The sequence below is a fragment of the Microtus oregoni genome, unplaced genomic scaffold, assembly GCF_018167655.1.
Source record: "Microtus oregoni isolate MIOR12 unplaced genomic scaffold, Mior012 000044F_ref0000062, whole genome shotgun sequence".
NCBI classification, from domain to species: Eukaryota; Metazoa; Chordata; class Mammalia; order Rodentia; family Cricetidae; genus Microtus; species Microtus oregoni.
In genome coordinates, this window is record NW_024543218.1 from 18,700,801 (window position 1) to 18,721,279 (window position 20,479).

At 43.2% G+C, this 20,479-nt stretch overlaps 1 long non-coding RNA gene across 1 annotated transcript; it reads left to right on the forward strand.

Moving 5' to 3' along the window:
• The first annotated feature begins 1,796 nt into the window (after positions 1-1,796).
• Positions 1,797-20,214, forward strand: LOC121434633. The gene is made up of 3 exons (XR_005972496.1): positions 1,797-1,970; positions 4,692-4,751; positions 20,049-20,214. It is a non-coding gene; the product is annotated as an uncharacterized LOC121434633 (long non-coding RNA).
• Positions 20,215-20,479: the final 265 nt, after the last annotated feature.

Sequence of the window (20,479 nt, forward strand, 5' to 3'; positions counted from 1 at the left end):
GTCAGGGATGCTGATACCTCTGGCAGTTCTTTCATTGTTCAGGATTATTTTAGCTATCCGGGGGGTTTTGCTTTTCCAGATGAAGTTGAAACTTGTCCTTTCAAGGTCTGTAAAGAATTGTGTTGGGATTTTGATGGGGATTGCATTTAACCTGTTGATTGCTTTTGGTAGGATGGCCATTTTTACTATGCTATTCCTGCAGATCCATGAGCATGGGAGATCTTTCCATATCTTCTGATACCTTCTCTAATCTCTTTCTTCAAAGACTCAAAGTTTTTATCATATGAGCCTTTCAGTTGCTTGGTTAGAATTAGCTCAAGATGTTTTATATTATTTGAGGGTCTTGTGAAGGGTGTTGTTTCTCCGATTTATTTCTTTACTTGGTTCATTTGACCTCAGGAGTTTAAGGAAAAAGTTTCTAGTGAGCACAGTGAAGATGAAGACATATTGACATAAAAAACTAAGGGAGAGCCAAGGTATTTTGGGGTAAGAGAAGTTTGCTCTGGCCTTGTCCTCACCCTTGACCCCATGGATAGTCATTTCTTAGGACCTTCAGACATCAGCTCTGATGACGTTCCTCTCATGAAGTCTGTACACATTTGGCCATGATTGACTCATGATGCTCAATATGACACAAATGCCATAGACCTGGTGCTTTAGGGGATTCTGACAGTGTCAGTCCATGTTGGTTGGTGTCTTTTGACTTTTTTTTTAAATCATAGGGTCTCACTCTATCATTAAAGTCCTGGCTGACCTTGAGCTCCAGAGGAGGTCCACCTGTTTCTGTCTCCCAAGTGCTAGAACTACAGACAGGATCATCACACTGGTTTTGTTTTGTTTTGGGGAGGTTTATTTATTTGTTTTTGAGTCGCTGTCTTACTATGTGTCCCTGGCTTCCCTCAAACTCTCTATGTAGATGTCCTTATGTGTTTGGCACAGATGCAATTTAAAAATATTTTACATATAAAGCTGGTTGAATTTGCAGATTCTAGAACCTACTGATATGATGAACCAAGAACTCATGACCTTATGAAAAATGGAGACTGTTGATGGACAGGCCATTAATGTGGATGGTGTCAAATGGTTTTGAACAAAACAACAAGAACAACCATAACCAAAGACCTTAAAAGAACCCAAGGCATTATCAGAGGAGCTCATCACCATGTAACTTAGATTGCAAGCTGAATTTGAACAGAAGGGTTATTATCCATTTATAAAGGAGAACATACCCATTTCTTTATTATTTTTTAAAAACATATTCAATATAGCATATATACTTATGTGAATGGCAGCTTTGCCTACAGTTATGCCTGTACCCTATGTGCATATCTGGTGTCTGTGGGGGCCAGAAGAATGCATAGGGTGCCCTGGACCTGGAGTTACAGACCGCCGTGAGCTACTGTGTAGGTGCTAGGAATCAAGACCAAGTCATCTGCAGGAGCAGCTAGTGTTCTTGGCGGCTGAGCCCTTAGCTACCTGCTGTGTCTTTCCATGGTTTTAGTTGTCATGCAGTTGTTACCATCGTCAGGAGGAAGAGCACACTCGTGAGAACTTTAAACCCTCCTTTGATCTTTGGGTTTTGAATTCACACCCTGTAGAACAGAAGTTCCATCCCCCATCATTTCCGCCTTTTTTGAGAGTTTCATTCATTTCTGTCTCATCTTTGAACTGAATTCCACATTTCAAAATGTACTGTACTTGACAAAGAACAATACACCCAGAAAAGGGACATCCTGAACCCTCATAGCTAGAGACTTCTAGCTAACTGTTATTTCTTGCAGCCTCCAGCCCTCTGACGTGGGAGGTGTGTGGGAAGAGCAGCCTGTCGGGAGCCACTGTAGGTGAAAGGCAAGAAGAAGAGATGGACTATTATGGGCCTTCATGGGGGTCATGCTGGGCTTTACAGAAGCCGAAGGGCCAAAGATGGCCAAGCCTGATTACAATTCTGCTTTCGTGTCCATGGCTTGAAGGTGAGGGTATTAAACATATTTTAAAATGTGTGTTTGTATGTGTGTGTGTGGTATGCATGTGTGCGTTCCTGTGTGTGTGCACTCATGTGTACGTGTGTGTAATTGCATTAAGTGTGTATGTGTATGTATGCGTGCGCTCCTGAGTGCAGGGTGTACATGTGTGTGTGTGGTTGCATTGGATGTGTATATGTGTGTGGTCCTGAGTGTAGGTGTGTATATGTGTGTGTGGTTACATTGGGTGTGTATGTGTATGTGTATGTGTGTGTGTGCGCACGCTCCTGAGTGCAGGTGTGTACATGTGTGTGTGGTTGCATTGGGTGTGCATGTGTTTATGTGTACATATGTGTGTGCATGTGTGTGTATGTACGTGCATGTGGCAGGGAAGGGTATGTGTGAACCCAAGGCCAAAGTCAGGCATCTCTGTCTCTCTCCCGGCAAACCCTCACTGAGCTCAGAGAACTTACTCTTTCAGCTAGTCCTGCTAGCTGGCTTGCTCCTGGGATCCTGTGAGCGCATCTCGCACCCCGAGATTATAGTTGGCCGCTACGCCCACCCCACATTTCCCTGGGTGCCGAGGACCTGACCTCTGGTCCCTGCACTTATTAGCAAACACTCCGCCCACTGTCATTTACCGGGCCTTGAGATTGTTAAAATTAAGGATGTATAAAGGGCCTAGTTTTTTTTTTTTTTGTGGTATGAATCTCTTCTAGAAAACAAGGCACAGTAGCAAAGAAGGTTAATAGCACAGGCTTTAGGGTGTGTTTCTCTCCTTCCTGGGGTCTGGAGCTTTGTCCTGTAGCATTAGTAATATGGCTCTGGCCAGCCACAGCACATCTCCTAAACCTGTTATAATCTGGAAACACCCGCAGTTGCACAGACCTCCCACACGGGGCACGCGTTCGGAGGTCCGCAGTCACGCAAGTCTATTGGTTTCTGATCACCCATTCTGTCTGCCGCTTTATCAGACAGGGTGGCACGGGCTGAGCCAAGCCGACCCGGCTCAGCCTTGGAGAGCCCCAATCGTGTTATCCTTAGAAATCAAATTTGGTCTCACAGGCATAGACCGCTACTGCCGAGATTTATCAGCCTTATCATTTCATCGCTTCAGATGACCCGGTGGGATTTTATTTCTCACTTTAGCAAAAAATGAGAGAACAATGCCTTCCGAGTTCCCTCTGCACAAATGAAAGAAAACAGGCGGGTATGAGCGGGGGAATGAGCGGGGCATTGCTCTGGAGCCGTTCGGGCCTTTTTGTTGGATTTCCTTGTGTTTGCCTGTCCATGTGTGAAGAGGACATAATTAGACCTGCTCCTTATTGGCCTCAGAGGAACGTTGCAGAAATCCATTTCGAGAGCCTGTGAAGTCCTCAGAGCACGGAGAAGTCTAATTACAAGGAAACATCACTGTTAGAACAGTCCTGCAGCTCTTGGCAAATTCTTCACTATGTTAGTGAAGACGTATTAGTCCGTTATTGCTCTCTTCAGTTTCATTAAGTCTCTTTGTGCTCTGTGATTTGGAACCCAGTGCCAATGTCTAAGAGGAGAGTTTGGGAATTGGATACCCAGTCAGCAATGGAGTTCTAAAACGGGCCCATGCCCTTTAGACTCATCTGTGTTGAGGCTTCAGGTGGAAAGGGGTGAGCCAAGGAAGGAATGTACAGTGAGCCGCAGCCCTAAGGTCAACATGCACGTGTTCGTATTTCTCTGATTCGCGGCCATAATGGATCACTGAATCCAGGATGGATTTCTTCAGTTCACAAATGTTTGTCTCATTCTTTGGCTCATGCACAGGCTCACGCTTAGGTGTCTTTCTTAAACAACCCAGGACTATCTATCTACTTGGCCACCCACAGTAAGCTGGGCCTTTTTCAATTAACCATCAAGATAACCCCCTGAAGACAGGCCCACAACATGCAAGTCTGGTCTGCGCAGCTCTTCCATGGAGGCTTTCCTCTTAGGTGACCTGCAGGCTTTGTAACTGGATGCTTAACGCAGATCAGGTAGCGACCCTGAGGAAAATAACTGGGTCTGAAAACAGAGGAAGGTGCTGATTGGGAGAGAAGGGACCCGTGGTTCTGAGGGGGACACACATGGGTGACAGGGAGGAGGGAAAGTTTGAAAAATGTCACTGTGCTGTTTAGTTTTGTCAAGTTGACACAAGCTGCCATCATCTGGGAAGACGGGACCAAAGTGAGAAACTGCCTCGATCAGCTTACCCGATAGCCCTTTCTCTGGGGACGTTTTCTGGATGAACGATTGATGTGGGAGGGCCCAGCCCTCTGTGGGAGGTCCCCACCCTGGGCAGATGGTCTTGGATTGCCTAAGGAAACAAGTAAAGCACGCCAAGAAGAGTGAACCAGTGAACATTCTTCCTCTACAATCCCTGCCTCTGCGCCTGCCTGACTTCTTCTGGTGACGACTGTGATCCAGGCGCTTAAGCTAAATGAACCCTTTGATCCCCAAGTTGCCTCTGGCCATGGTGTTTATCAGCACAGAAAAGTAACGAATACACTCACGATTAAATCAATCATTGGGTATGATTAATATATGCTAATAAAACATTTCCTAAAAGAGTTAGGAGAAAATGAAGTCCAGTTATCCAATCCCTACGGTGTGATTGTCAGTTATGTAAACAGCGGGGCTGTTAGAGACATACGGCGGGCACCAGCTTCCTCCAAAGTATCTTTTTTAACTATTATTAAGCTTTCATTATTTTTCCAGAAGGAAAGCAGCATCTACTTCTCGGAAATTGCGGAAATAGCATCAGCGGCGTGGGGAACGGTAAGAAAAAGCACAGGGAATGTGTGTGAGCCAGAAATCCAGAGTGAGATAATACTCAGTGCTCAGCAGAGCCACACACGTGTGAGGTGTCTTCCCTAGACCAGCATCAGCACCACTTGGGGACTCAGGAGAAAGGCAGATCTGAAGCTCTGGGGCTTGAGCCCAGCACCCAGTCCTTTAACAGTTTCTCCATGCCTACAGAAGGGGCTTCTTGGAATTAGAACCCTGAGGTGAGGAACTGGACAGTCTAGAAGTTTGAAGGACAGCGGGCGGGGCCCAGATCTTATCCCCAGACTCATGAGAGGGTGCTCATCTTTCTGGCCCAGCTTAGGACCTAGTATTTAGGGACAATTATGATTCTTCCCTCCGACTCAGTTCATTCCACATCAAATGCTCCAATGGGAGGCATTCCAACTTGTGATTACTGTGAGCTATGGAAACAAAGCTTCTCTCTGTGGCTTCACCCAGTGACACAGCCTGGGAACAGGCCCAAGAGGAGGGAACAGGGCCCAGAGGGCCTGGGAAGGACTTGATCTCTCACTTTTGGGATCCTCTTCTCTCCTTCTGCTCCTAAGACACTTTCCCTCATTGCCTTCAGAGCTCCCACTGTGAGATGGAGAGCCGGAAGCGCAGGCAATGTACTAGACGCCGGCGCAACTCCGACCCCAGGACTGAGCTGTGCTTTGACTACTCATGGCTTTTGCTATCCCACGCTCAGCTCCTCCTTCCTCAGACACATACCAATTTCTGAAAACAGAACCTGTCTTTCACTTGATATGACTTCAGGATATGACAGTGATGTATACCAGTTTCTGCCGTCAGTGGCCTGGCTCCACAGAGGAGGCCCATCCCTTCGGTCTGTGGTGCCTAGTGCCCAGCGATGCAACCAGCTCCCCCAGGTTTACAGCTGTGTGACCACAGAGCACGGTGGTCACACAGGCTTAGCAGTCACATTGGGGGCTGAATCATACTTAGGATCAGTATTTCCCAGGGGAAACACACCTTCCCTTGGGAAGCTTTGTGGCGTCTCTTTTCAATATCAAAGAGAACAACAACATAGGGTAGTCTTTAGTTCTCATCCAGGCCTTGAGATGGGTACGGAAACTAAGGGAGGAGAACCAGGGAAGAGTGGAGGCAACCACCTGAGGCACCTGGGCTTTATTCTAATATCGGTGTGTTTATGAGATGAGATGAAAACTGGAAAGAGGTCTGTGAGTGGAAGAGATTAAGAGGCTTTTGTTTACCTGGGATGCTTACCTGGGATGTTGACCTGGGATGCTTACCTGGGACGCTTACCTAGAATACTGACCTGGGATGTTGACCTGAGATGCTTACCTGGGACGCTTACCTGTGAAGGCGTAAGTCACAAACAATGCCACACCAATTCGGGGTTATGATTATTAGGGTGGTATTTATTTAAAGGGGAAAAAAACTTACAGATCACTGTCCCAGGCAACAGCCCTCTATGCAACCAGGAAAGGAGTCTAGTCGCAGGCGGAGCAGGAAGTGAAGAGAGAGAGAAGAGGGAAGTGGCCGCTTTTTTAAAGGGAGAGAAACCACGCCCCAGTGGGCTGGTACCTCAGCGGTGATAGGCTGGAGGAGTGGGAGGACCTCCCGCAACACCTCCCCCTTTTGTTTAAATAAGAGAGTTCTAAACCTACTATGAAATTATATACAATAAGTACAAATATCCTATTCTAACTAGCTTAGGTCTTGTATAATAAATAACTTGGCCAAGTCATGAGAGAAAGTAACTACATTTATATAGTCTTCAACCCCATCGAAGATCTGAGAAGGGAAATAATGTTACCTGGGTAATTAGGAAGTTCAGTAAAACAACTTCCAAAACATGCAACAAATTACAGAGACAACTAGCTACCTGGGCAATCACCCAAAGTCACATTAGCAGCGTTGAAGCAACCAACTTTGGCTAAGGCCTAACATAACTGACATACCATTTTCTAAGGCAAGCAACTTTTCAAAACTATCTTACCCTGTCTTGGCAGGATATGACAGTCCTGTTTTATCCATTGATGCATGCTCTGTATCTTTGTCAGTTGTTGAGGTATGGGCATTTCTTTGCCCAAACGCCAGTTCTGCCAAAAAGAAAGGCTCCAGGTGGAGTGTCTTTGGTGCTCAACATTCTCTCGGGAATAGAGTGGTGTTGCCAGGAGCAATTGTGTCTCACTACCACAAAACTCTGAGTTAGATTAAAGGCCATTTTCTACAGCTCTTTGAAGAAGTTGAAGATTATCTATCTATACTGAGTATAATTTCTATATATCTAAAGAACCTGATTAGTCTATTGTAAATGACAAACTTAGATGACTATTAGTCTATATAATTCTCAATATCTATCTAACTTAAAGACTAAGACAATAAACGACTGTGAAACAAATGAGGACAATGACCTCCAAATATAAACAATGTACAAATATACATTGCAGTAGGCAAATATATATCAATACACAATCATTATATAAGTATCTTAATCAGAGGTAGAAATGTACACTGCAATATGGTAAATATATACAATACATATATATATCAATACAATATATGTCAATACATAAAAAAATGTTTTAAACAGAGGTAGAAACATGCATGCGTACAATAGTCAATATAATTTAACTTTGTATCAATATACAAGAATCTATAGCAATGTATTTGTCTAAAAACAGTAACTCACAATTACAAATCTATTATCCCATCATCCCTCTTTTTTTTCTTTCAAAATGATCCCTGAGCGTATAAAATTCCTCCCTCAACCCTCAATCGTATACTAATTATAATCAACCCCTAAATGATGTCCCTAAACCCAAGGGCAAGTTTTACTGGGAAAGGGGACGTCGTCCTCTAGAATTACTTCCAGCTGTCATGGGGGCGACGTTCTTTCTGGGGGATCCTGTGAAAGTGAAATGATGGTTAAATTTCAAGATCAATGTCTTTTAAAATTGCCAATAGTCTCTGAGTATTTTGTGCAGGTCTGGCCAAAATGTTGTATAAGATGTGCACCATTTCAGCTAACCAAGTTGGAACTGTCTTGTGCAGCTGGTACCAAAAGCAGGTCTTGTAGTAGCGCTATCAGTATCATGACGTCATATCAACCAGGTGGAGTTGTTGTTATGGGGCCCCATCTTCTTCCTGGAAACTTCAAATGTCACTTCAGGAAAAACTCATTGTTCATTATGAAAAACTTAAACATTAATCATATAGACATATATAAACATATATATATATATTCAATGAAAGACATGATAGATATATTCAATGAAAAGTATGATAGATATGAAGAAAAGCAAAGATGTTTTCTAAACTCATATTTCTTTCTGTCCCATATCATGGCTCTTGACATGAGACAGAAACTCCAGAAACTCTGGGTTTTTCTCTTACTAACAGGCTTGGAATTGGAGAGGGACTGAGCCAAAGTCCAACTTCAAAACCAGCTTTATAAATTTAGAAATATGGTTTAATATTACTTACACAATCCATTCAGTTGTCTTCATATTTCCTATTGGGCAGGTATTTTTCCATCTGTCAGTATCCAAACATGCAGGGTCCCTTGAATTTCTCAAAGATGAGTGTTTTCCTGTGGAGATAAGAACAGAACCCTGCCCCCATTCTATATGTTTTTCTTACCACCTGTATGAATATCATCGTTGTGGATGAGTTGTCATTTCTCCTTTCCAAGAGGTTTCTCCTCTTCAAATCGAAACTTTATTAATTTTGATGGTATCCACAATTTTTCTTCTCCTGTGGAAACAAGAGCAAAACCCCTTCCCCAACGTAGCACATCTCCTGGCTTCCACTGAGAGGTCAGCACATCTTTGAAATAAATCGGTTGATTTAGTTCAGCAGACTTTTCCATTATCCAATGTCTTTCTGCTGCTGTCGTTCCTTTCTCATTAGCGTTAAGAAAATTCAAGGTTAATAAAGCATTATGTAATCTATTTCTGGGGGTATTTTCAGTCCCTTTCTGTTTGTTCAGCATATCCTTTATAGTACGATTTGATCTTTCTATAACTGCCTGACCTGTAGGATTATTTGGTATACCTGTAATGTGTTTTATATTATAATAATCAAAAAAGCGTTTCATTTTCTTAGATACATATGCTGGACCATTATCTGTCTTTATTTGCGCAGGTATACCCATGATGGCCATAACTTCCAATAAATGTGTGATTACTGAATCAGCCTTTTCTGAGCTCAGGGCAGTAGCCCATTGAAAACCTGAATACGTGTCTATGGTGTGGTGTACATATTTTAATTTACCAAATTCCATAAAGTGGAACACATCCATCTGCCAGATTTCATTTCTCTTAGTACCCTTTGGGTTACTCCCTGCAGGCAACGGTGTTTGATTATAGAAAGAACAAGTAGGACATCTCTTTATAATGTCCTTAGCTTGTTGCCAAGTAATGGAAAATTCTTTCTTTAGGCCTTTACTATTGACATGATGCTTCTTATGAAATTCCGAGGCCTGCAACACACTTCCAATCAATAATTGATCAATCTCAGCATTGCCTTGGGCTAGAGGACCAGGCAGACCTGTATGGGACCGGATGTGTGTTATGTACATCGGACAAAGCCTGTTCCTGATTATGTCTTGTACCTGGATAAACAATGAAGTCAACTCTGTGTCATCTGGTATAAATTCAGCGGTTTCAATATGCAAGATAACTCTTTCTGCATATTGTGAATCTGTAACTATATTAAGAGGTTCTTTAAAATCCCTTAGCACCATAAGAATGGCATATAATTCTGCCTTCTGGACAGAATTATAAGGGCTTTGTTCCACCTTACTCAATTCATCTGACTTGTAACCTGCTTTCCCTGATTTATTTGCATCAGTATAGAACGTACGGGCTCCAGTTATTGGAGCATCACGTACAATTCTAGGAAGAATCCAAGAAGTTCTTTTTATGAGATTAAGTCTATCACTTTTGGGATAGTTGCTATTAATTTCTCCCAAAAAGTTAGCACAAGCTCTTTGCCACGGTTCATTGTCTTCCCATAACTTTTTTATTTCTTCAGTAGTAAAAGGCACTATAATTTCTGCTGGGTCTATACCTGCTAGTTGACGAAGTCTCAGCTTACCTTTTATAATTAATTTAGAGACCTTTTCCACATAAGTTTTTAATTTTTTACTTGGTTTATTAGGTATAAATATCCACTCTAAAATAATATCTTCCCTCTGCATTAGAATCCCTGTAGGAGAAATTCTGGAAGGCAATATGACTAGGATGCAGCTAAGATTTGGGTTCACCCTATCCACATGTGCCTCCTGTAATTTTTCCTCAATCATTGTCAGTTCCTTTTCTGCTTCAGCTGTCAGTTCTCTTGGACTATTCAAATCTTTATCACCATCTAAGGTTTTGTTTAAATGAACTATTAGATCAGGTGTTATCCCAACAGCTGGTCGTAGACTGGAAATGTCTCCTAACAATCTTTGGAAGTCATTAAGAGTCTTTAACCGGTCTCTCCTAATTTGTGCCTTTTGCGTTTTAATTTTCTCTAACCCTATTCTGTAACCTAGGTAATTAATAGAATTTCCTCTTTGAATCTTTTCAGGGGCAATTTGTAATCCCCACCTAGGCAAGACTTTCTTTACTTCTTCAAACATCCTTTCTAAAGTATCTTTATTTGAATCAGATAATAAGATGTCATCCATGTAATGATAAATGATGGACTTGGGGAATTGTTTACGAATTATTTCCAATGGCTTACTTACAAAATATTGGCACAGTGTAGGACTATTGAGCATACCCTGTGGGAGGACAGTCCACTGATATCTCCTATTAGGCTGAGAATTATTATAAGTAGGCACTGTGAAGGCAAATTTTTCTCTATCCTTTTCTTGTAACGGTATAGTGAAAAAACAATCTTTCAAATCAATAACTATAAGAGGCCATCCTTTTGGTAACAGAGAAGGCAAAGGAATTCCAGATTGTAGTGGGCCCATAGGTTGAATTACTTTGTTGACAGCTCTTAGATCTGTCACCATTCTCCATTTACCAGATTTCTTTTTTACAACAAACACAGGAGAATTCCAAGGGCTGGTTGATTCTTCAATATGGTGAGCATCTAGTTGCTCTTGCACCAGCTGTTCCAATGCCTGTAGTTTATCTTCAGCTAGAGGCCATTGTTTGGTCCATATTGGCTTCTCAGTTAGCCATTTTAAAGGTAGGGCCGTTGGTACCTCTAAAGGTTTGGTATTTGCTGTATGTTCTTGTACAGCCTGAATGGCTGGTGACCTTTTTCCATAATACCTCATCATATCCTTCCCAGAATTATGAGTTCCTGGAAATACAGGAATGTTAATCTGGGTATTCCATTGCTGTAGCAGGTCACGGCCCCATAAATTTATGGCAATATTGGCTATATATGGCCTTAGTCTTCCTATTTGCCCTTCGGGCCCTATGCATTCAACCCATCTTGTGCTTTGTTTTACACGAGATAGGGTTCCAATTCCTAGGAACTGAACATCTACCTCTTGAAGAGGCCAATTCGGATGCCAAGATTCTGGGGTAATGATACTTACATCCGCACCTGTGTCTAATAAGCCTTCAATAAAAGTGCCATTTATACAGACTCTTAGCTTTGGTCTTTGATCATTAATAGAAGTCTGCCAAAATATACGTTTACTCTGTCCTATTGGGTTTTTTGACTCATCCTCCACACGTAATTCTTCATTTAGACCAGTATTACTTTTTACAGCAGAAATTGGGGCTTTTAATTTTCTTGGTGAGGCACGTTCTCCACTGTGACTGGGAATGACTGGGCCACTGTTGGCTTGGGGGCCTGCGAGAGGCCCCCCAAGGAGTTTCCCAATGATATCGGATTGCCCCGTCTGTCTGTTGTTGACCTACATTCGTTGGACCAATGCCTGCCTTTACCGCATCTCCTACATATACCTGAAGGCCGAGGTCTCCTATTTTTGTCATTCCCAGAAGAGATATTATTCCTAGAAATTCTTTGCCTGCAATTCCTTTGCAAATGTCCTAATTTACCACAATTAAAACACCTGGCAGTTTGATGTCTCCTCATTGCTTTGGAAATCGCTTCTCCTACCCAAGATTCATCATTATAGCTAAACGTCTCAACATTCATCGTATGCTGAATCCATTCATCCATAGGTGCTGATCTAGACTTTAAAGGCCCAATTATCTTTTTGCATTCTATGTTTGCATTCTCAAAAGCTAGAGATTCAAGAAGTATTCGTCTAGCTTCTGGGTCTGTTACCCCTATGTCCAGAGCCTTAATTAATCTTTGCAAAAAGTCAATAAAGGGTTCTCTCTGTCCCTGCCTAATTCTGGTATATGATTCAACCCTTTTTGCTGGATCTTGTATCCTATTCCAAGCATTTAAAGCTGCTTGGTGACATAGACACAGTACTTCATCGTCATAAAGAGCTTGGACCTGTGGATCAGCATATTCTCCTGCACCAAGAATTTGATCTTGGGAAACCTCAATACCTTTTGCTCTTCCTTGCTGTTCCATATGTTTGGATTCTTCTCTGAAATAAATTCCGAACATCAAGGAAGGTCCATTATCTAAAACTGCAGACACTAACTGATGGAAATCATGGGGAGTAGCTCTAGCATTAGAAGCCCAAGTCCTTATCATTTCCTTTACATATGCACTGTGCAAGCCAAAATTAACAACAGCTTGCTTAATTTCTTTCAGATCATTCATTGCTATTGGCGTCCATCTAGCTTCTCTGACTCCCTTTGAGCCTTTAGAAGTTGATGCTTTTTCAGAATTAAGTATAGGGTATGTCGCTAGAACCCTGGGTAAGCCAGTTCTAATAGCTGGTGGAGGCCTTGTATCCTGTCCTTGTGCCTCCTTACTCTGTTCACCAGCTGCAATAATTTCCCCAATCTTTTCAAATCTTTTTATCATTGTCTCTCTTAAATCCTGAATCTCCTGACCTGTATATATTTCCAGTGATTTCACTGAGGTATCAATTTTTTGGTCCCCATTCTGCACCTGTGATTCCAAAGCTTTAATTTTTTCCTTCAAAGATAACATGTCCTCCTTAAACTTTTCTTGTATATCATGTAGATTCCCATCTTGGAGGTACATTCTGTCTGTTACCTTATCAAAACTTTGTGATAAAGTCTGAACGTCAAATTCAACAGCCTGAACCCTTTCAGGTAACTTTCTAATACCCTTGGATATGGAATCAATTTTGTCTGTCATAGTATCCACTTGTTCAGATAACCTCTGATTTTCAATAATTTTAATCCTGTCAATTAGTTGTTCATTATTAGTTCGTAAAGATTCTATCATTCTTAGGAGTGCCATATTCTTCCTTAATGATAGAATATGGAAAAGAAAACTGAAGGCTAGTAACAAGCAAATTAAGGTATCCCCATAATCATATAAACCTTGTATGATGTAATTCATTGTATTAGTAAATATAAATTTACTAATCCATTGTATTAGTGAAAACAAAGCAGTAAAATTTGCGTTAGAAACAAAAACTGCAATATTACCTATTATCCAGCAGGTGGCGCTGTTGCAGAGTCGCGGTGAAAACATGGTCCTGTTTCAGTGCCTTAGTAGATGTTAAAAACTGGAAAATGCAAGTTTCTCAACAAAATAAATCTAATTAAATCAATTCCTGAGACGGAACAAGTCACCCTGAGGGGTTGCAGCTTTCAGCAACCACGTGCTCTGGTTCGTGCCACTTAAGAGCTGTACTTGCAAGGGAGATTTAAAAATGACTCAGAAAAGAGCAAACCACGCGGCCAGAGACTACGCGGGCCTGTGGAGTTTAAATCCACGTGGGGAGTCCAAGGCCGCTGGCGGCTGTGGAAGGGGAGGGCTCCCGCCAAGCCGAACTAGAGCCCGCCAAGCCCGCGGCCGCCAAGCTGAACTTGCACCCACCAAGCCCGCAGCCGCCAAGCCGAACTTGGGGCCGCCAAGCCGAACTCGCGGCTGCGAGTGGGGAAAGGAGAGGTTCTAAAACCAAATGTTGGGCGCCAAAATGAAGGCGTAAGTCACAAACAATGCCACACCAATTCGGGGTTATGATTATTAGGGTGGTATTTATTTAAAGGGGAAAAAAACTTACAGATCACTGTCCCAGGCAACAGCCCTCTATGCAACCAGGAAAGGAGTCTAGTCGCAGGTGGAGCAGGAAGTGAAGAGAGAGAGAAGAGGGAAGTGGCCGCTTTTTTAAAGGGAGAGAAACCACGCCCCAGTGGGCTGGTACCTCAGCGGTGATAGGCTGGAGGAGTGGGAGGACCTCCCGCAACATACCTGGGATGTTGACCTGGGATACTGACCTGGGATGTTGACTTGGGACACTGATCTGGGACGCTGACCTGGGATGCTGACCTGGGATGCTGTCCTGGAGTGCTTTGACCCAGTACATAACGACTCACAGAAAGAATGTTTACTGCAGTCTTATTATTAATTAATTAATTTTTTTTTGACACAGAGTCTCCTGTATCCTAGGATGGCTTCGAACTCACTGTGTAGTTGAGGATGCCCTTGAACATCTGCTCTTCCTGCTTCTACCGTAATCTCAAATGCTGGGATTACAGGTGTGCAGCATCATGTCTACCTCTTATTTTACAAACACAAAACCAAGTCTAGAAAACTTAGGTGACATTTCCAGTACCACAGAACTGGCAGAGGCAGGTTCCTGACAAGATTCAGGCCTTAGTTCTCAGGATATTTCTGGCTCCCCTCCCTGCCAGCATTCAGTGCCTGGCATTTATTACTTTCCTGAGACGCAGCTGAGTATCTGGTCAGCCTGTGTCAGCATCAGGCTTTCTCTTAAGTGACATGGCTTTGATGCTATCAGACAACACTGGTCACAGAATGTTTCAGTTGCTTCTAAGCGTGGATGCAGAGGAGAAGGACTTTTGAGAAGCCAGAGATGGGGCAGGAGGAGTGACATGGAGACTTTGGTTGTCACTGTCCTGAGACTGGTTGATGGTGGCTGTCGTCGTCCGAAGTGTGGTGATGGTGGCCGTGGTCCTGAGTCTGGTGATGGTGGCCATGGTCCTGAGTCTGGTGATGATGGCCGTGGTCCTGAGTCTGGTGATGATGGCCGTGGTCCTGAGTCTGGTGATGGTGGCCGTCATCCTGAGCCATCATCCTGAGTCTGGTGATGATGCTCTAATTCCTTGCAAAAGACTAATTTTTTTTTCTTGTCACTACTAATTTATCACCCTGGTCTCCCTTACAGCAGACAGAAATGATTGAGATAGATTACCTTGTGTATGTGTGTGTGTGTGCGTATGTGTGTGTATGTTCATGCACACGTGTAGGTGTGCTTGTGTGTGAGTCTATAGTTATACATGTGGGTTTAGATGTCAAAGTCAGGTGTCTTTCTCAGTCCCTCTCCAATTTGTTTTTTTGAGATAGCATCTCCCACAAAGCCTGGAGCTCCCCAGTTGGCTAGACTGACCAGTGCTCTCCAGAGGCCTCCTGGTCCCTGCACCTCCACCACTGGAGTTACAGACTTGAAGGGCATGACTGCTCCTAGGAATGGTGGAGGAGACGTCTACCTTAGACACAAGGAAGAGCGCAGGATCATCTGGGCGAGGCCAGAGTGGATACAGCCAGACTTGACTGGGCCATGTGAGGAGATGGGGAGAGGGGAAGGAGAGGGGTGAGCCAAACCAAGAGGCCAGGAGGACAAAGGGTAAATCAAAAGGGACAAAAAAGAACCAACATAGCAAAATTGTTGGATTATATAGGGAAGGGTAGCCCAGTCCCAGGCTGGAGAAATTTGGGGCAGGGGATGGGTATGCCAGCCAGGAAGCCCCTATAACTGGTAGAGACAGGCACACAGGGAGAACCAGGTGGCCAGTGTCTGCTTTGATGTTAAATAGGCACCTAGGCCATCCCCCACCCCCACCCCCGCTTGAGATCTAACAAGGTCACATCTGTGTTTTTTTTAAAAATGGTTGCTGGGTCCTCTGCACTGAGGTTTTTATGCTTGCGCAGAAAGAATTTTACCAACTGAGCAATCTCCCAAACTCCACAAAATAGGGTTTTAAAGAAATATTGTATGACAGAGGAGGTGAAAAGGCTCAAAGTTTGCAATGGTATAGAGTTTTGGGCATGAAGAGGCTTTAAATATTAATATTTATAATTATATACACACTATATATGTATATTCTCTCTATATATACTCTCTCTATATATATGTATACACACACATATATATATGTACACATATATAGTATCAAACATAACTGGGAACATTAGTGAGATTGTAATAGACACCTTTAATGATCACTTGCAAATCTCTTCACACATGATTGTTAGAAGATAGAGGTTTTGAGATGAGCCGAGGGGGGCATTTTGGTGCCTAACTGCTGCACCCTCTTGTATTAGGAAGCTCACAGAGAAGGCTCCAAAGGTTTGGTTTCTTGTAACATCAAAATCCCCTTCAAAAGAATTTTCTATGACACGGTTACCCAGGCCAGATCACATTCTTGTACACAGTGACTCACGAGAAAAAAATAAGGCGCAGCTGGAGCTTTAAGGGAAGCCGTTTGAGGAAGGGCGATCTTTAGCCAGTGAGTCACTGTGTACCCACAGAACTTCGACCAAGGCTTGCAGGGACTATTCTGTGCTGAGAACAAAGACACCAAAGAGAGAGGCACGGGGCGGAAACTGGGGTGGGAGAGGCTGTGTGGGGAAGTGGAGTCAGGAAACACGTCCCGGCCCTAACTAGCAAAGTCAGGCGGAAGGACACGCAGCCGCTGGGAACAAACTCCGAACCACGCTCAGGTGAAAGCACTCAGGAGTGATGTCCTGAGTGAGAGAGATATGTCTTTTTACGATCGTCACCACAGATTTCTACTGTCGAGTCTTTCCTAGAGTAGAGACGGTGTGATTCAGGCAGTCATTGCCGTCCTCCCCCAGGGGACAGTCTGCAGCAAGGACGCCAGATTCCCCTGAGCTGGGCATCGCGTCGGACAATTTAATTCCAATCGAATGTCTTTTCCTAAAGCATTCAAAAGGGCACACGTTTCTCTGGAGATGGGCGTTTTACTTACTCAGTTTTCTGTTCCAGACCCTGGGTAGCTAGCTGGGTTCCTGCAGAGAGAGGCAGCGTCCACAATAGCCCCTCTGTGGAGGCACCCACTGGGAGACCTCGGCTCCAGCAAAAGCAGCTTTCAGGGGAAAACGGGGCTGGGACTTAGCTGCCAAGAATTTAATGAATTACTTTAGATATTTCTCTTGCGTGATCAGAAATTTGAAAAAAAAAATCTGTGTACGGAGCACATGGCAGTGGGGCATTGAAAATCTGCCTCACACACTCAGGTGTCTGTTATGTGTCTAAGTGCTGTTTAAGGCACACACAAGGATTCTTATGAAGTCAACATATACCTCCGAATGAAAATCTCTCTGTAATTGGCATACATCTCTGTCATCAGCTTCCTTGGAAAATAAAGTCATATGATTGATAGTTTTGGAAAAGATAAGTTTAGTGTTAAGATTTTTTTCCCCCCTGAGGCTAGTTTAATGGAAGTTTCCTGTTCAGGAGAAAAGGTAGTTAAAAAAAAAAAAAGGTAAAAATTTCCATTATGCTTCTTTCTGTTTTTTCACTACGTGATATTTTTAGCCAGTTTTGGAGAATGACCTTCACCCAGCAAGGTTAATGAGTATGCAGCTTTCTGTTGCAGTTTGCAGTGGGGAAATGCAATACAGTTTCAAACCCTTGTGTCTATCCAGCGTTTCGATTTAAACCACGCACATCACTGCTGAAAGTCTGCAGAAGAACACGGACCATCAACTGAAGGGGATAACCTCTCATGAGGAAAAACTCCGCTTTCAAGCCTTCTGAAACAACAATTACACTGATAAAATTTTTGCTTTAAAAATGTCTTCATTCTGAAATAATCAGAGTTACAGAAAATATTTCACTCTGAATGATGAGATTAATTGGTGACTGGTGTCCACTTCCCCCCACATACCTTAGCATGTATGCATTTATTTACAGACAAGAACATTTTCTTAGCTATTGCGTCCACATCAAAATCAGGAAATTGACTCTGATATATCAGTAGGGTCTAAAGTCTCGGATTTATTTAGTTGGGCTAGTAATGGATTTGACAGGATAAGGACCCAGGGGAAGGCAGCATGGAATGTTTGTCACAGCTTTTTAGTGTCCCCTTGTTTGGGACAGCCTGTTAGTCTTTTCTTGATGTCCACAACCTTCCTACTTCTGGAGATGTGGTGGTATGTCTTCATTTGGGTTTGCGTGATGTGTCCTTATGATGACATTAAGGCTATTGTTTCTTGAGCTGATACTATCCTGTACCAATCCTCTGTTCTGCGCTGATAGCATTCACTTGATGCAATGGTATATTCTACTTAAGAAATGTCTTGGAGGGGCTGGAGAGATGGCTCAGAGAGTAAGAGCACTGGCTGCTCTTCCAGAGGTCCCGAGTTCAATTCCCAGCAGCCACATGGTGGCTCACAACCATCTATAATGAGACCTGGTGTCTTCCTTGCCAGCAGTACATTGTATGCTAAATAAATAAATAAATATTAAAAAAAAAGAAATGTCTTGGAAAGCCGAGCGGTGGTGGTGCACGCCTTTAATCCCAGCACTCAGGAGGCAGAGGCAGGCGGATCTCTGTGAGTTCGAGGCCAGCCTGGACTACAAGAGCTAGTTCCAGGACAGGAACCAAAAAGCTACGGAGAAACCCTGTCTCGAAAATTCAAAAAAAAAAAAAAAAAAAAGAAAAAAAATGTCTTGGAAGCTAGGTATCCTTTTCCACATCAAACTGTTCGGTGTTCTGGTTGGTTTGACTGTTGATTTTCTGTTTTATCGTGCTTTGGTCTCTCTCTCTCTTTTTTAAAGATTTATTTATTTATTATGGGTACAGTATTCTAAGTATTCTGTCTACATGTATGCCTACAAGCCAGAAGAGGGCACCAGACCTCATGACAGATGGTTGTGAGCCACCGTGTGGTTGCTGGGAATTGAACTCAGGACCTTTGGAAGAGCAGGTAATGCTCTTAACTACTGAGCCATCTCTCCAGCCCCCCCTTCTTTTATTATTTATTTATTGATTAATTTATTGATTTATTTTTTGTGCTTTGGTCTCTTCCTGTCATTCCTAGTGTACGTACTCAACAAATCCACTCCCAGGAAGATAGTCAGTCTTCCAGGTTAGCTGCTACATCTTCTCTAAGATGTTCTCCCTAAGTGGCTTGAAATCTCATTTCCCAGCCTGGACTCCTCTCTCTCTCACCCTCCTTACCCTCTTCAGAAGCCTCTGACATGACATCTCATGCAGGGCAACATACCCTGCAGCGCACGGCACCCGTCAGCGCTCTATGCGCCAACAACAGTTTGTGAACCGGGCAAGGGGCTGGAGATTGAAACATACAAAGACACAGGTACAGAGACACAGGTCATCCTTGTTGCCAGAATGCCCCAAGAATGCCCCCTTTATTGTGTTCAGGAGCAACTTATATAGAGATAGCCACGCCCCAGCCAAACCCACCAGAAACCACTCCCCTGCCATGAGGAACTCCTGAGGGTCTCGTGCTCAGAGCAGCTGTAGGCACTCAGATCAGGGGAAAACAAGTTGTTTACAAGAAATTCAGGATCTGGGGCTTCACTGCTCCCAACAATACCCTGGCCTAGATTCTCTCTTCATCCTGTTTGAACTCTGGCATCCGAATATTGGCCACACCTGCTCTCAATCCACCTGCACAGACCTGGTAGGTTTAGGAGAGACTCATTCAGACCCAGAAGGGGGAGGGAATAAACGGTAGAAAGGGAAAAAGGAGGATGAAATCTTGTGTACGACCCAGTAAGAAGATTAGAAAATGATTATTTTCAATAATAATTAGATCATCCACTTAAAAGGGAATGATGAAATGTGAATACCTCTTTTGTTTTTAGATTTTTTTTCACACGGTATATTCCGATAATGGTTTCCTCTTCCCAAACTCCTCCCAGATCCTACCCACCTCTCTATCCCCTCAAACCCACACTCTCTCTTGCTCTCTCTCATTAGACAACAAGCAAGCACCTGAAATTAATTAATTAATTAAGATAAAACAAAACAATCCAGAATAGGACAAAACAAACAAATGGGGGGGGGAGCTAAAGAAAAAAACACAGAGACACATACATCCACACACAGAGAAATTCCATACACATACATACACATACATCCACACACAGAGAACTCCATAAAAACACAAAACTGAAAACCACATTATATAAGTGAAAATGGTTTACAAATTTGCAGAACTTTTGGGAGGTTTCCTTTTAACCTCCATCTTCCCTTTGATTTCCAGAATGTAAGCATGGTGGTTGAAGCATCACGATCACCCTGACCTGTGAGGACAAGTGTGTGGTCAAAGTCTGGTGGAGCTAGATCTAAAGGAGCTCGGGCCCTGGGGACAGCAGGAACCTGCCCTCTGAGCTTTGGACCACCCTCCCCCAGATGGGTGAGAAATAAAACCTGTGTTTGATTTATGGTTAATTTTGGTTTTTATTAACTTCTTGGTAACTCAGCTCTGAGTGCCATTCTCTATCTCAATCACTGGCAAGAGGAACTGTTACCTTCTGACTGGTGGAAATGGGTTCTGGAAAGTCGCAGTGACTACCACAGTAAATTCTCATCTCTTGAACAGATCTTCTATTTATAGAAAAAGTAAATTGCAGCTGGGCATAGAGGAACATGCCTTTAATCCCGGCACTCGGGAGGCAGAGACAGGTGGATCTT